General features: G+C 47.4%; 2 long non-coding RNA genes across 17 annotated transcripts in view; one reads left to right on the top strand and one right to left on the bottom strand.

Annotated features, from left to right (window-relative positions):
• LOC140454086 (uncharacterized) overlaps positions 1-15,487 on the bottom strand; it is a 55,465-nt gene extending 39,978 nt beyond the window's left edge. For 3 of the 8 annotated variants that reach the window (XR_011952649.1, XR_011952650.1, XR_011952648.1), the window contains exons 1-3: positions 15,359-15,487; positions 14,254-14,368; positions 6,796-8,081 (exon numbers count right to left, since the gene is read on the bottom strand). This is a non-coding gene — a long non-coding RNA (uncharacterized lncRNA). The other 5 variants (XR_011952652.1, XR_011952651.1, XR_011952653.1 and 2 more) reach the window with 4 other exon arrangements.
• A 118-nt stretch (positions 15,488-15,605) lies between these two features.
• LOC140454085 (uncharacterized) overlaps positions 15,606-16,291 on the top strand; it is a 39,616-nt gene continuing 38,930 nt past the window's right edge. Inside the window, exon 1 of one of the 9 annotated variants that reach the window (XR_011952642.1) lies at positions 15,606-16,129. This is a non-coding gene — a long non-coding RNA (uncharacterized lncRNA). The remainder of the gene's footprint in view (positions 16,130-16,291) is intronic. The other 8 variants (XR_011952640.1, XR_011952646.1, XR_011952644.1 and 5 more) reach the window with 8 other exon arrangements.

Here is a 16,291-nt window from a genome sequence, read left to right as displayed (position 1 = left end):
GGATGTGGGTGTCACTGCCTGGAACAACGTTCTTTGACCCCTCTGCTAATTACCCAGAGGGTAGCTCAGAGTCAGCCATATTGCTGTGGGTCTGGAGTCACATGTCGGCCAGACCAGGTTAGAAAATCTGATGTCCTTCCCGAAAGGAGGTTAGTGAACTAGATGAGTTCTTCCTACTGATCAACAATGTTTTAATGGTGGCCCCACCAATGCCTTTTACAGCCACAACATGACATCCCAACTCTTACTAAAAATGCTCTCCTGAATGAAGGTAACCATCCCAAACACCTGCATCACCAGCCTGTCTACCTGTGACACCACATTCAAAGAACTGTATACCTGCATCCCTGGGTCTCTGACTGAAAACACTACCCAGGGCCCGAACATTAACTGCACAGGCCCCACCCTGGTTTGTTTCACCAAAATGGAACACCCCAGCTTTATCTAATTAAACTCCATCTGCTATTCTTCAGCCCACTATCCCAGCAATACTGTTTATCCTGTTGTATCATAGATAACCTTCTTCACTGTCCACTTTACCACCAATTTCAGTGTCACCCAAAACAATTACTGACCAGGAAACCAATGTTTCCATCCAAACCATTTATCCAAATGACAAACAACAGTGGACCCACTCTACCGCTGGTCACATGCCTCCAGTCAGAAAAACAACATGTCTCCCACCACCCTCTTTCTACAACCAACAAGCAAATTTTGTACCAGTTCACTAGCTCCTCCTGAATGCCATATCCTTCTTCCACTGATCTGAGCATATTACCCAGTTTACCAGACTGAACACAGAACGCAGAACAGTTCAGCCCAAGACCCTTCGGCCATGATTTCATGCCAACTCTTTGTCCAACTGTAAGATCAAAGTAAACTACATACCCTTCATTTTACTATTATCCGTGTATCTGTCCAAGATTCTATTAAATGTCCCGAAAGTAATTTTACTACCACCATTGGCAGTCCATCCAACCACCTACCATTCTCTATGCTCTTATCCATCCTCCATTCACCTTAAAATTATGCCGCCTTGTAATAACCATTTATGCCACAGGAGGAAACGTCTCAGACTATTCACTCACTCTGTGCCTCTCATCATCTTGTTCACCTCCACAAAGTCGCCCCGCCCCCTTCTTCAGTCCAATGAAAAAAGCCTTAGCTCCCTCAACCTTTTTTCGTAAGAACTGCTCTCCATTACAGGCAGCATCTTGGTAAATCTCCTGTGTACACTCTCTAAAACGTGCACAGACTTCCTGTAAATAGGGGACCAGAACTGAACACAATATTCCAAGTGTGGTCTCACCAGGACGTTATAAAGATGCAGGAAAACCTCACGGCTCTTACAGTCAATCCCCTTCTAAGGGGAGCCAACACAACATATGCCTTTTTTACAACCCTTCAAACGTGCGTGGCGATTTTGAGGGATCTATGGACACCGACCCCATGATCTCTGTTCCTCCACACTGCCAAGTATTCTGCCTTTCACCCTGTATTCTGTATTCAAATTCGAACTTCCAAAATGAATCACTTCACACTTTTCCGGATTGGACTCCATTTGCCACTTCCAGCCCAGCTCTGCGTCCTGTCAATGTCCCATTGCAACCTACAACAGCCCTCCACAATCCCCACCACTCCACCAACCTTCATGTTATTGGCAAACTTACTAACCTACTCTCCAACATCCACATCCAAGTCATTTACACAAATCACAGAGAGCAGAGTCCCAGTGCCGATTGTTACAGAACACCACTGGTCACTGAGCTCCAGGCTCAATACTGTCCATCTGCTGCCACCCTCTGTCTTCTCTGGGCCATCCAATCCTGTATCCAGACAGACAGATTTCCCTGTATCCCAATTTTCCTTCTTTTCTGAATGAGCCATCAACATATTCTGCCATATCCTCAAAGAATTCAATAAGGTTTGTGAGGCATGACCTGACTCCACACAAACCCATAACTGACTGGCTAATTTAACTCTCGTTTTCCAAGTCGTCATAAATCCTGTCTTTAGAGTCCTCGCCAATAATCTTCACACCACAGACATTTGACCAAATCTGAAATTCCCAGAATTCTACCTCCGTAACATGGCTTGGACTTTACACATCTTCCCTCCTCTGCCATGTTCCCCAGAAGGACACTGGAGGGTGGTGGGGGTTACAGAGATAGGGATGGATATCAGGACAGGAGGATTTCGCAGACATTCGGAGGATTGCAATGCCAAAAGTAGGCTTCAGTAATTTTGTGGTTTCATGGTGATGAAGGCATTTCAGGAGGGAGGGAGTTGGGGAGGATTGTAGGGAAATGAGAGGGTTCGCAGTTTAGGTGCTTTGTTAGGACTGTAAGTGGTTCCTGAGTTGGGGAAGGTGTAAGCACTGGTGGATATTACAGAAACATGTGGTTTTGGTTGCAATGCAGGAAGAGGATTCAGGAAGCTGGAGAGTATGGGGTCTGAACGAGGTTACACAAATGGGAAGAGTTGTCAGGAGTGGAGGTGTTTACAGAGACAGCAACGGCCTGATCTGGAGCAGAGGACCCAGATTGGGAGGAATATGGGGATGAAAGGTAGTTTCACAGGGTGGGAGGACCATAGACCCACAGGAGGTTACAGAAATGTGGAGAGCTGTAGGGCTGACAGGTTCATGGAGATGGGAATGTTGGGAGGGATAGAGAAGTTTACAGGGATAAGGATGTTTGTAGGACAGGGCTGGATCACAGGCAGGGAGTGTTTTAGGGAGCTGAGCAGATTACAGAGATAAAGATGTTTGTATCTACTGGAAGAACAAACAGAGATATTCAGGGGAGTCGTGACTGAAGATGTTTGCAGACATAGGAAGGCTTAGGTTCTGGGGGTTATGGAGGCTGTGGAATCTGGATTTCTTTTCAGACACTGGGATAACAATTTTGGTCAGACACAGTTTCACAGATAAGGGAGCATAGCGCAAACAGGAGGAAGTTGTAGAGGAAGGTGACGTTTAAACAGATAGTGGTGTAAGAGCTGGACAAGGTTATGGAGATGGGTAGATGGTGGAGAAACACAGGAGGCGCTTACATTGACATGGGGGTGATAGTGACAGGAGGGTGTTAAATAGATAGTGGGTTTTGTAGGGACTGGATTGGGAGAGGAACAGGCATGGAGTGAGTTCGACAGATCAGGATTACTGCAGAAACCTGAGAGGATTACACTGATAGGGATGGTGGTCGGGTCTCCACAGACTGTTGGTGTTTAGGGACTGGAAGAGATTTGGTCGATAGGGAGGGATGTAAGAGCTGCAGGAGCTTATGGAGAATTGGAGCAATTTGCAGAGGTAGGTTTCTCAGACAGGAGTAGGTTATAGATAGTGAGGGTTGTGTGGTCTGAGTAAGTCAAAAAGAGGAGAGTTTTCGCGTCTGGAAGAGGTTACACTGACAGGGACAGTTGAAGAGACTGAAGCAAAAATGCATGGAGAAGGTTACACAGATAGGGAGGTGAGTAGGGACTGAAGGTGAATACACAGACATGGAGGGTTGTATTGTTAGACGGAGCTGAGAGGGATAGGGACTGGTGTAGGGATTTACACAGATAGGGAAGGTTGTTTTTTGGAGAAGGTTACACTGATACAGACAGTGTTAGGGAGAGTTTAGTGGACTACAGAGGAGCTCAGAGAGAATGTATTATGGGGAGTGGAGGAGATTACAGACAGAGAGATGGCTGTCGGGGTGAAAAGACCTTCTACAGATCCTCAGTGCTGTAAGGCTGGAGGGAGATTATAACAGTGAGTGTTGCCAAGACTTAATTACTTCACTGAAATAGAGCAGGTCTCAGCACGTAACTGTCAAAGGGAAATTGAGACAGTCCAGATGAGTTTTCAAAGATACAAATGTTTATGGGAGTTTCAAGAGGGAACAATGATTGGGAGTGCTGTACCAAATGGTAATAGTTATAGTGCGGCACGGTGGCACAGTGGTTAGCACTGCTGCCTCATAGCACCAGAGACCTGGGTTCAATTCCTACCTCAGGCGACTGACTGTGTGGAGTTTGCACATTCTCCCCGTGTCTGCGTGGGTTTCCTCCGGGTGCTCCGGTTTCCTCCCACAGTCCAAAGATGTGCAGGTCAGGTGAATTGGCCATGCTAAATTGCCCGTAGGTTAGGGGTATGGGTGGGTTGCGCTTCGGCGGGGCGGTGTGGACTTGTTGGGCCGAAGGGCCTGTTTCCACACTGTAAGTAATCTAATCTAATCTAATCTAATCTAATCTAAAAGCAGAAAGAGGTGACAGACATATCGATCTTTGTCAGGACTGGAGAAGGTTACATAGGCAAGGAATGTTTTAGAGTCTGGAGGAGATTACAGTGTTAAGGAGAATATTGGGGATAAGGCAAGGTGTAAGAGACGGTGATGGTTGACAGAGCTGGACAATAACCTGAATAGATTAGACATCGTGTGCAACCAGGCCATTCGGCCCAACCAGTCCATTCCAAAACTCTGAAGAGCATCCTACCCAGACCCACCCCTCTACCTATACATTAAACCCTGCATTTCTCGTGGTGAACTTACTTAAACCACACATTCCTGAATACCACAGTCAATTTATGATGGCCAATCCACTGATGGTGCAAATTTTGGACACACACACACACACTCACACTCACAGCAAGGGAGCGACACGCAAACACACACAGTGAGGGAGATACCCGCAGACACACAGCGAGGGAAGGACATGCGCACACGCACAGTGAGGGGGATACACGCAGACACACAGCAAGGGAGATACACGCAGACACACAGCGAGGGAAGGACATGCACACACACACACAGTGAGGGGGATACACGCAGACACACAGCAAGGGGGATACACGCAGACACACAGTGAGGGAAGGACATGCACACACACAAAGTGAGGGGGTTACACGCAGGCACACAGCGAGGGAAGGACATGCACGCACACACAGAGTGAGGGGGATACACGCAGACACACAGCGAGGGAAGGACATGCACACAAACACACACACAGTGAGGGGGATACCCACAGACAAACAGCGAGGGAAGGACATGCACACACACACACAGTGAGGGGGATACACGCAGACACACAGCGAGGGAAGGACATGCACACACACACACAGCGAGGGGGATACACGCAGACACACAGCGAGGGAAGGACATGCACACACACACAGAGTGAGGGGGTTACACGCAGGCACACAGCGAGGGAAGGACATGCACGCACACACAGTGAGGGGGATACCCGCAGAGACATACGCAAATCGAGGGAGGAACACACACACGCCCAGCGAGGGAGGGACACACACACACACAGCGAGGGAGGGACGTGCGCATACACAGAGCGAGGGACACATGCACACAGCGAGGGAGGGACACACACACACATAGCGAGGAGGACACGCGCACACACACACACACACACACAGCGAGGGAGGGACACGCACAGACACGCAGCGAAGACACACAAACACAAACACACAGAGGGAGGGACACGCACACAAACAGCAAGAAAGGGATACGCACACACAACGAGGAAGAGACATGCAGACACACAGTGAGGGAGGGACACGCACATACACTCCAACGGAGGGACATGGACACATCGCGAAGTAGGGACAATCACACACATGTCGAGGGGGCGGGCATGTGCACAGAAATTGAGAGGGGGGACACACACACAGCGAGAGGGGACGCACACAGACACGGCAAGGGTGGGACACACACACTCAGCAAGGTGGTCACACACATAGGGGATGGACACGCACGTGCAAAGCGAGGGAGGGGCACGCACACATACATACACACACACAGAGCAAGGGAGGCACATGCACACACGCTCACACAAACACAAGGGATGGACACACACGCAAAGCAAGGGAGGGACACACACACGCACACACGCACACACACAGCAAGGGAGGGACATGCACACACACAGAGCGAGGGAAAGACACACACACACATACAGCGAAGGAAGGGACACACACACACACACACAGAGCGAGGGAGGGAAGGACATGCACACACACAGAGCGAGGGAGGGACGTACACACACAGCGAGAGAGGGACACACGCACACAGCAAGGGAGGGACACACGCATACACACACACACAGCGAGGGAGGGACACGCGTACAAACAGCGAGGAGGAGACACATGCACACACAGCAAGGGAGGGCCACACTCACACACACACGCACGTACACACAGTGAGGGAGGGACACACACACACACACACACACACACACACACACACACACACACAGCGAGGGAGGGACACACACACAAACACACACACACAGCGAGGGAGGGACACACACACACACACACACACACACACAGAGCGAGGGAGGGACACAAACACACACACACACACACACACAAAGGGAGCGACACACACACACACAGCGAGGGAGGGACACACACACACACACACAGCAAGGGAGCGACACACACACACACAGCGAGGGAGGGACACACACACACTCACAGCGAGGGGACACACACACACAAAGTGAGGGAGGGAAACACGCAGACATATGCACACACAAACACACACATATTGAGGGAGGGACACGCTCACACACACAGTGAGGGAGGGACATGCTCACACACAGCGAGGGAAGGGGACACACACACACACACACACACACACACACAGAGAACAATGGAGGGACACGTGCACACACAGTGATGTGTCTCCTCGGACGTGTAATCGTCCAGCTCTCACTCCAGTCTGCTCCCTCACAGGGTCACCGTCTCTCTGACTCCCAGGTACAACTGGGCCTAGATCCTCAGTACTGATTTACATTCTTCCAGGTGTGAGTCAGCCTCAAGCCCCTGCTCCAAGTTGCTCCCTCACACGGTCACTCCCTCTGTGACTTGGTGCTGATTTCGAGCCTCCTGCTCTGCTTTTCATCCAAATCCAAGTCCCAGTCGGCCTTGACCCTCGCTGCTGATTTATATTTTCCCGCTTTGTGCTGTACTCTCTCAGGTTCTCTCCCCTTGTGACTCCCAGGTAATGGTAGGCCTCAAGCCTCAGCTGAGATTTATAACATCACAATCCGCACTGCTCTCTTACAGGATCGCTGTTGTGCCTGGACGACAGTGGGGAAGAGGTCAATGAGACAGAGCAGAGGGTGTTACAGTGATTGAGGAGCTGTAGGGGATGAAACAGGTTATCTGGGGAGCTAGGCAGACCTGCATTAATAAAGAACGTTACTGGAAGATACAGCGAGAGTTGCAGACACTGAAGAAGGCAAAGGAAATAGAGAGATGGTGGCTTGTTCATGACGGAGCTTTGTAGAGTCTAAAGGGCTTCAACGTTTGTGAGAAGATTTGTAGCACGGGTGCTCGTTGTTGTGGTTCTGTTCACCGAGCTGGGAATTTGTGTTGCAGACGTTTCGTCCCCTGTCTAGGTGACATCCTCAGTGTTTGGGAGCCTCCTGTGAAGCGCTTCTGTGATGTTTCCTCCGGCATTTATAGTGGTTTGTATCTGCCGCTTCCGGTTGTTAGTTCCAGCTGTCCGCTGCAGTGGCCGGCATATTGGATCCAGGTCAATGTGCTTATTGATTGAATCTGTGGATGAGTGCCATGCTTCCAGCAATTCCCTGGCTGTTCTGTTGTTTAGCTTGTCCTATAATAGTAGTGTTGTCCCAGTCGAACTCACGTTGCTTGTCATCTGCGTGTGTGGCTACTAAGGATAGCTGGTCGTGTCGTTTCGTGTCTAGTTGGTGTTCATGGATGCGGATCGTTAGCTGTCTTCCTGTTTGTCCTATGTAGTGTTTTGTGCAGTCCTTGCATGGGAGTTTGTACACTACGTTGGTTTTGCTCATGCTGGGTATCAGGTCCTTCGTTCTGGTGAGTTGTTGTTGGAGAGTGGCTGTTGGTTTGTGTGCTGTTATGAGTCTGAGTGGTCGCAGTAGTCTGGCTGTCAGTTCCGAAATGTTCTTGATGTATGGTAGTGTGGCTAGTCCTTTGGGTCATGACATGTCTTCACTCTGTTGTCTTTCCCTGAGGCATCTGTGGATGAAATTGCGTGGAGTTTGACCTCACGCCACAGCTCACCAATAGGAAAAACAACACACTCAGAAACCTACAAAAAAAAGGACAGATAACCAGGTTTGACCTACAGAGAATGAAACCTGAAAGTAAGAACACCCTCAGAATCTATGGACTACCTAAAGTGCACAAACCAGCCATCCCACTCAGACCCATAGTATCACTACCAGGGACACCATCACACAAACTGGCTAAAGAACTTCAGCAGAAACTGAAAAACCTGATCAGTGGATCCAGACACTCTGTACAGTCAACACAGAAATTCTTGGACATCATCAGAAATATACACATAGACAAGGAAGAAACTATGGTCTCATTCGATATAACGGCACTGTTCACCTCTATCGACAAAACCCTAGCCAGAGAAACAATAGCCAATTTGCTGGACATACAGAACAGACAACAGGACGTTGAACCTATCAACAAAGACGGCATACTCAAACTACTAGACCTGTGCCTCACAACACACTTCACATTCAACAACCAAATATATGAACAAATCAACGGCACACCCATGGGCTCACCCATCTCTGGACTCATAGCAGAAGCAGAAATGCAAAGGTTAGAACAAACAGTCTTACCGCAAATTCAACCCAAACTCTGGGTCAGATATGTAGATGACACCTTTGTAATAATTAAAAACACAGAAATAGAGAACACACACCGGCTCATCAACGCCACACCCACAGGAATCCGATTCACTAGAGAGGAAGAAAAGGACAACCAACTCCCATTCCTAGACGTGATGGTGCAGAGAACACCGAATGGATAATTCACCACAAAGGTTTACAGGAAAGACACACACACAGACCAAGTCCTGAACTACGAAAGCAACCACCCCAACACACACAAAAGAAGTTGCATCAAGACACTGTTCAAAAGGGCCACAACACGCTGCAGTACATCAGAACTGCAAAAAGAGGAAGAAGAACACCGATACAAGGCATTCGCCAAAAAAAAAACCCCGCAATTTCATTAGGGTTTGTCTGTATGGATTTGCTAGACGACTGTCCTCTGATATTGATGAGGGCAGTGCAGATGATGTGGTTTATATGGAGTTCATTAAGGTCTTTGACGAGGTCCCACACGGAAGGCTGGTCCAAAAGGGAAGATCCGATGGGATCCAAGGTAAGTTGGTGAATTGGGTCCGCAATTGGTGGAGGGTTGGTTTTGTGATTGAAAGCTTTTGTCCAGCGGGTGTACCACAGGGATCTGTGCAGGAGTCATTGCTGTTCATTATAGACATTAATCACTCGGATGTGAAAGCAGAAGGTAACATGAGTAGGTTTGCAGATAACATGAAAGGTGAGGGTGTTGTCCATAGTGAGGGGGATGGACTCAGGCTGCAGTCTGATATCGATCAGATGATAAACTGAGCAGAGTAATGTGAGACAGAGTTTACTTCTGATCACTGTGAGGTAATGCACTGTGGGAAGTCTAAGAAACGAATGATATACATCATGAATTGTCGGTCCTTCTGGAGTACTGAGGAATACAGGGACCTCGGTGGGCAAGTCCCTGGATGTCTGAAGGTGTCAGCACAGGTAGACAGGGTGGAGAATACACCTGAACTGGGAACGTTCCTGATGGGGAACGTTGCTGGAGCTGCTCGAGAGGATTTCAACTTGTCTGGCAGGTCTGTGTGAACCCAAAGAGTTGTAAGGCCAGAAAGAAAGTTGAGGCTGGTACAAATGTTAAAGAGAGGAATATAAGGAGACAAAACAGGCAAGAACATAGCAGACAATTAGGGAAAACTGGTGGATTAAACCGACGTTATTTCAATGCAAAGGGCCAGACAGATAAGGCAGATGAACCCAGAGCATGGATGGGAACATGGGATTGGGATACCATAGATATTACAGAAACACAGCTGAGGGAGCAACAGGAGCAGCAGCTCAATGTTCCGGAGACAGATACTACAGGAAGGATAGAACAGGAAGCAAAACAGGAGGAGAGCTGGTGGGTTTGTTGGGGGAAAAATCCCAGCAGTGCCTAGAGGGAGTATTCATGCAGGATCACCCAGTTAAACGATATTAGTGGAGCTGGGAAATAAAAATTGGTCATTAGTTTTCTACGGTCGTACTACAGCGATAGGCAACGGGAGATGAAGGAGAAAATATATCAGGAGATTTCAGATATCTCTTAGAATAATAGGGTTGAAATGATAGGGGACCTTAACCGCTCCAAACCTGGACTGGGATTGCTGCTAAGTTAAGCATTTGGATGGAAAGAATTTGTTAAGTGTGTTCTGAAAACTCCCAGTCATTATGTAAATTGCCCAACTGGAGAATGGGGCTAAACTTGACCTCCCCTTAGGAAACAAGGTCATGAACGGGACTGAGGTGTTAGTGGGGGAGCACTTTGGAAAGTTACCACAATTGTATTAGTTTGAAAATAGCGATGGAAAAGGAGAGGCCTGGTCCACAAGTTAAAGTTATTCAATGGAGCAAGATAGTATTAGACAGGAATTTTTAAAGTAGATCTGGGGAGGTTATTGGCAGGTAAAGGGAAGTCTGGCAAGTAGGAATATTTTAAAACCGAGATAAAAGGAGTGTTCAGCACCAGCGTGTTCCTGTTAGTGTGCAGCTCAATGCTGACTGAATTAGGAAACACTGACTGAGTTTCGAGGCTGTGGTTATGAAAAAAGGGGTCACATGTCAGATATAACTGGCTGACTCAAGAGAATCCTTTCGGGAGCATCAGGGTTGTAGAAATACACTTAGGATGGAAATCAGGAATGTAAAAAGGGGACACAAGATCGCTTTGACAGAGAAAGTTAAGGAGAATCCAAAGAGACTCTACAAGTATATTAAGAGCAAAAGAAGAGCTCGGGACAAACCCGGTCTCCTTAATTATCAATGAAGGCAACAATGTGCGAAACTACAAGATCCAAAATAAATATTTCACTTTGGAACTTACTGTGGATAAAGACTGGGGCGCTCAGGGAACTAAACAGTGTTTGGCCTGACCACTATTGGAATACTGTGTGCAATTCTGGTCTGCAATTCTGGATGTCATGGAACATGAAAGGTTTCAGAAGAAATGACCAAAGATGTTGCCAGGGTTGGAGGGTTTGTACTTCAGGGAAAAGCCTGAATAGGCTGGGGCCGTTTTCAGTTGAACATGGGAGGCTGAGGAGTTAACCGATAAAAGGTGTTTAAAATCATGATGGTCATCGACAGGGTCAATAGACAAGGTCATTTCCCCAGGCGAGGGAAACTTTTCAAAGGGGTATAAAGGACAACTGGCTCCCGCAGAGTGGATGGAATAAGCTGCCAGAGCAAATAGTGGAGGCTGATAGAAATACATTTAAAAGGCATGTGGATGGGTGGATGAATAGCAAGGGGTCAGAGGGATATTGGCAAAATTGTGGCAAATGTGACTAGAAACGTCATGCAGGAGTTGGTCCGAAGGGCCTGTTTCTGTGCTGTTCATCTCGATGTCTCAACATCTTGAAATGAGTCCACATTATAGAAAAGGAGGTGCTGGAGGTTTTAAAACACAAAGGTAGATAAATCCCCACCACCTGATCAAATGGATCTCAGGACATTGTGGGAAGCTGGTGAAGAATTTGTAGGGCCCCAAGCAGAGATATTTGGACCATAGAGAGCTATGTGTGATAGGCTGTTAGACTGGAGGGTTGCATTGTGGACAGTGAAGAAGGTTTTCTGAGATTACAAAGGGATCCTGATGAAATGTGTGAATGGCTGAAAAACTGTAGATGGAGTTCAATCTGAAAAAATCCGAGGTAATGCCCTTGGTACAACAAACACGGGCAGGACTTATACAATTAATGGCAAGACCTTCAGTAGTGTTGTAGAACAGAGGGACCTCAGGGTTCAGCTACATAATTCTTTGAAGTTTGCAACATGGAGGGACAGGAAAGTTTAAAAAAGGTGCTGGCCTCACTTGCTTTCATTGCTCAGTCCTTTGGATATAGGAGTTGGGAAGTCATATTGAGATTATACAGGCCATTGGTGAGTCCTCTTCTGGAATACTGTGTCCAGTTCTGGTCGCCCAGTTATAGGAAGGATATTATTAAGCTGGAAAGGGTTGGGAGGAGATTTACTGGGATGTGGCTGGGTACGAAAGGCTTCAGTATAAAGAAAGGCTGAACAGGTTGGTATTTTTCTCTGAAACCTGAATGTTGACAGATAACATCATAACAGTTTATAAAATCATGAGGGGGATAGATAGAGTTAATGGGAGTTGTCTTTTCCCATGGACAGGGGAGTTTCAAGACAAGGCACTACATTTTTAAGTTTAGAGGAGAAACATTTAAAAAAAAAGACATGAGGCACATTGTTACACAGAGGGTGGGTTGTGTGTGGAATTAACTTCCCAAGGAAGGGGTGAACATGGGGACAATTACAATGTTTAAAAGACATTAGGATTAGTACAGGAATAGGAAAGGTTTGGAGGGATATGATCCAGGAACAGGCAGGTGAGATGAGATCCGTTTTAGAGTATGGTTAGCGTTAACCAAAGAGTGCAGTATGACTCTCTGACTATGATTATAATGTTGTGTCATTAATTAAGAAAGGCTGCAAGAGAAAGCCATGGAACTACAGACTGATGAGCGAGACATCAGGGTGGGTCAGTGGTTGGAGGTAATTCTGAGAAGTAGGCCTTACATGCATTTGGAAAGACAAGGCCTGATTACGGACAGCCAGCATGGCTTTGTGCATGGGAAAACATGTCTCACAAACTTGACTGGAGTTTGCTCAAGATGTGACCAAAAAGGTAGACGAAGGCAGAGCAACAGACATTGTTTCTGGCTTCTGCAAACCCTTCTTCAGGGTGTAACATGATACATTGGTTAGTAAGGGTAGATCACATGGGATCAGGGAGAGCTAGCCAACTGGATACAAAATGGGATGACAGTGGGAGACAGAGGGTGGTGGGAGAGGGTTGTTGTTCAGACTGGGGCCTCTGACCAGCAGTGTGCTGGAAGGATTGGTGCTGGGACCACTGTTGTGCACCATTTACATAAACAATTTGAGTGAAAATATAGCAGTCCCTGTTAGTATGTTTGTGGATACCAAGATTAATGGAAGAGTGGGCAGTGAATATAGTTATCGAAGGGGATGGTAATCAACTGGGCCAGTGGGCCAAGGAATGAAAGATGGAGTTTAATTCAGGTGTTGGGTTTAGTTCAGACAAACCAGGGAGGACTAACACAGTTAATGGTCGGGCCCTGGACAGTGTTGTAGAAAAGAGAGAGACCAAGGGGTGCAGTTATATTGTTCCTTGGACTGGCATCACAGGGCGACAGGGTGTTGAAAATGGCAATTGGCACACTTGTCTTCATTGTTCAGAGCATTGAGTACATGAGTTGGAGATATTGGTAACACTGTCGTCAATATTTCTTATAAAGGTTTATGAAACCATGTAGGGTCTAAGGAAGGTGAATTGCCAAGAGTAAGTGAGTCCAAAGCTAGAGGCATAAACGTGAGGTGAGAGAGCAAGGATTTTAAGAGGGAGCTGAGGGGCAACATTATCCACAGAGGATGGTGCATAGATGGAATGAACTGCCAGAGGAAATGGTAAAAACAAGTACAATTACAACATGGAAAAGACACTCGGGCAGGTACATGGAGAGGAGAAGGTTTGAAGGGATATGAGCCAAACACAGGCAAACGCGACTAAGTTCATTTAGGAAACCTCGGCCGAAGAGTCATGCCGCACAGAAACAGACCCGATGTCTCCAGTTATTGGAGGAGGAGACTATCGAGACAAGGCATGTTGTAGAGACTGAAGCAAGTTACAGCGATAGGATGGTCATCTGGACTGGAGGTTTCAAATATGTGAAATAATTGGTGAAAGGGGAGGAGATGACAGAGATAGGAACTGTTATAGGAGTTAGAATGATTGAAGACACTGGTCCTCAATACAAGCCATAGATACAGTGTTGGAGAGGGAATAGGGAACAGAAAGATCCCAGGCAGCATTACCACCCTCTCGTGGGAGGCCTGCTTTCCCCTCAGTTGTTCTGATGATCCCTAAGGAAGCACAGGCCAGGACTGATAACTGGGAACTCCCGATGCTGTCTCATTACAACAAAACTTGCAACAGGCGTGGTGATTGAGCCTGGGGTGTGTCTGCACTGTGCTCCCCCTCCAGCAAATTTCTCTATGTCATGTCTTGTTAGCTGATGTTTGGATCCCCCTTATTACTTTCTGCTCTGTGCACTGGAATGATCTTACCTGGCAGCAGGACTTATTGAAGACTCCCGACCTCCCTGACTTTGTCTTTCTGGCTGACCAACCATCGTACCAACCAGCAGTTGGCAGTCTATTGAGTCAGGAACTCCCTGATTACCTGTAGAAGACACAGAAATAGGCAGAATGGGAAATTAGACTGATGCTGTGAGGGTTACACATGTCGAATGGCACTGAGCCCACAGAGATCTGGAACTTCCCAGTCTCCATTCCTGACCTATGCTGCCTCATCTCTCTGGAGTGGAGAATTCTGTTGGCTCATGATCTGGAGTCGCTTCAAGAGTGAGAGACGCTGACAGAGGCAGCAATTAGACCCACACAGTGAGGGATACCACATGGAGAGGTACTGAGTCACATCACCAGAGTGCCGGGACAAACAATTGTGCAGGATGAAAGACTTTTGATTCATGTTGCACTGGGATATACAAACTGTGAGCAGGCGAAGTGATGGCCTAGTGGCATTATTGTGTGACAATTTATCCAGAAACTCAGCAAGTGTTCTCTGGACACAGGTTCAAATCCCACCATTGCAAATGATTGAATGTGAAATAAATGCTTCAAAAACGATGTAATTAAAAACCTGCAAGTGAGTATTAAACAATTGCTGATGTTAAGAAAAATCCATCGGGTGCATTCCTGTCTTTAGTGAAGTAATCGAAGATGGGACTGGGATATCACAGGTATTACAGAAACAACAGCTGAGGGAGGGACAGGACAGGCAGCTCAATGTTCCAGGGGACAGATGCTGTAGGAAGGACAGAAGGGGAGCTGAGAGAGGAGGAGAGCTGCTGGTTCTGATGGGGTGAAACATCCCAGCAGGACTGAGAGAGGATATTCCTGCAGGATCGCCCAGTGAAGCTGTGTTCGTGGAATTAATCAATAACAATGGGGCTTCCCTTTCCTCTGATTGGTCTACAGACCCCGAGAGCCCCGCCCTCCTGCACCTTGACCTTCTCAAGATGGCGGCCCGCAGGTCGGCGCTCCCTCTTCCCTCAAACAAATGGCGGCCGTGACCCTGGGCCGCTTCCCTGATCAGAGACCGCCACCTCTTTCTCCGGGCCTGGAGGGTCTTTTTCGATTTTTTTTTAACCTTTACTTGTGAATTCTCTCCGCTTCTTTCTCCCAGCGAGGTTCCCGCACACCGGCTCTGAACGTCACTCTCTGAAGCCGATCGCAGTCGCTGCCGGAGAAAGCAGCTCCATGTCTCTCTGCACTGACCAATGTGACATTGCGCATGCTCTGCACAGAAACCAAACTGCGCGTGCGCCTAAGGTTATGTGTGGGTTCACAGAGAATATTCATAACTGCACAGACTGATAGGCAAAATATTAGTCATTAACAATTGTTTTGTCGTGTTACAGTGATAGAGATGTCTAGCATGCAAATAGATTGTCCGGTCCAAATCAACCATAACGGCCAGTTATGTAAATTACCAATCGTTCTGGGAGTTTGAAAAGAAGTTTCTTACTCGAGTTGTGCAAATCGATTTGAAATATGTACGTTATCAGATTTACATTTCAACTACAGGATTTCTTAAAATCTCACATTGATTTATGAGAGAGATTTAATGCTCCACTATGCAGTGAGAATGATCAATCCTGCAAAATTGTTTGCTCTCTGACCAATCTTGTAGCGTTCACTTCCCGAGAATGCTTTAGCCCCACTCCTCACTCACTCTGGTTGGAGGACCGGCCGCTACTCGGTCCTCCTGTTTCCGCCCCTTCCTCCCAATTGCAGAGTTGATTCAGGCGTGACTTCGCAGGCAAGGGACAAAGGAAGTTCGAGTCGATGTTTTGTGACGCGGTGAAAATATCCCGAATCTTGGACCGAGAGGCCTGGGTTCAATTCGCAGCTTGTGCAGGTGTGTGTAACAACAACTTTTAGCAGGTTAATTAGGAAAAAACAAGGGAAGTCAGGAACAGAGAGCAAACAATAGAAAATGCATGCAATGTGGTGGGGCTCTCAATGCTCAGATGATTTGGCTCTTTACCAAGCGTTTCAGGGTCCCAGTCCAGGCTGTTGC

The sequence above is a fragment of the Chiloscyllium punctatum genome, chromosome 28 (assembly GCF_047496795.1).
Source record: "Chiloscyllium punctatum isolate Juve2018m chromosome 28, sChiPun1.3, whole genome shotgun sequence".
NCBI lineage: Eukaryota > Metazoa > Chordata > Chondrichthyes > Orectolobiformes > Hemiscylliidae > Chiloscyllium > Chiloscyllium punctatum.
This window is presented reverse-complemented; position numbering and strand designations above follow the sequence as displayed.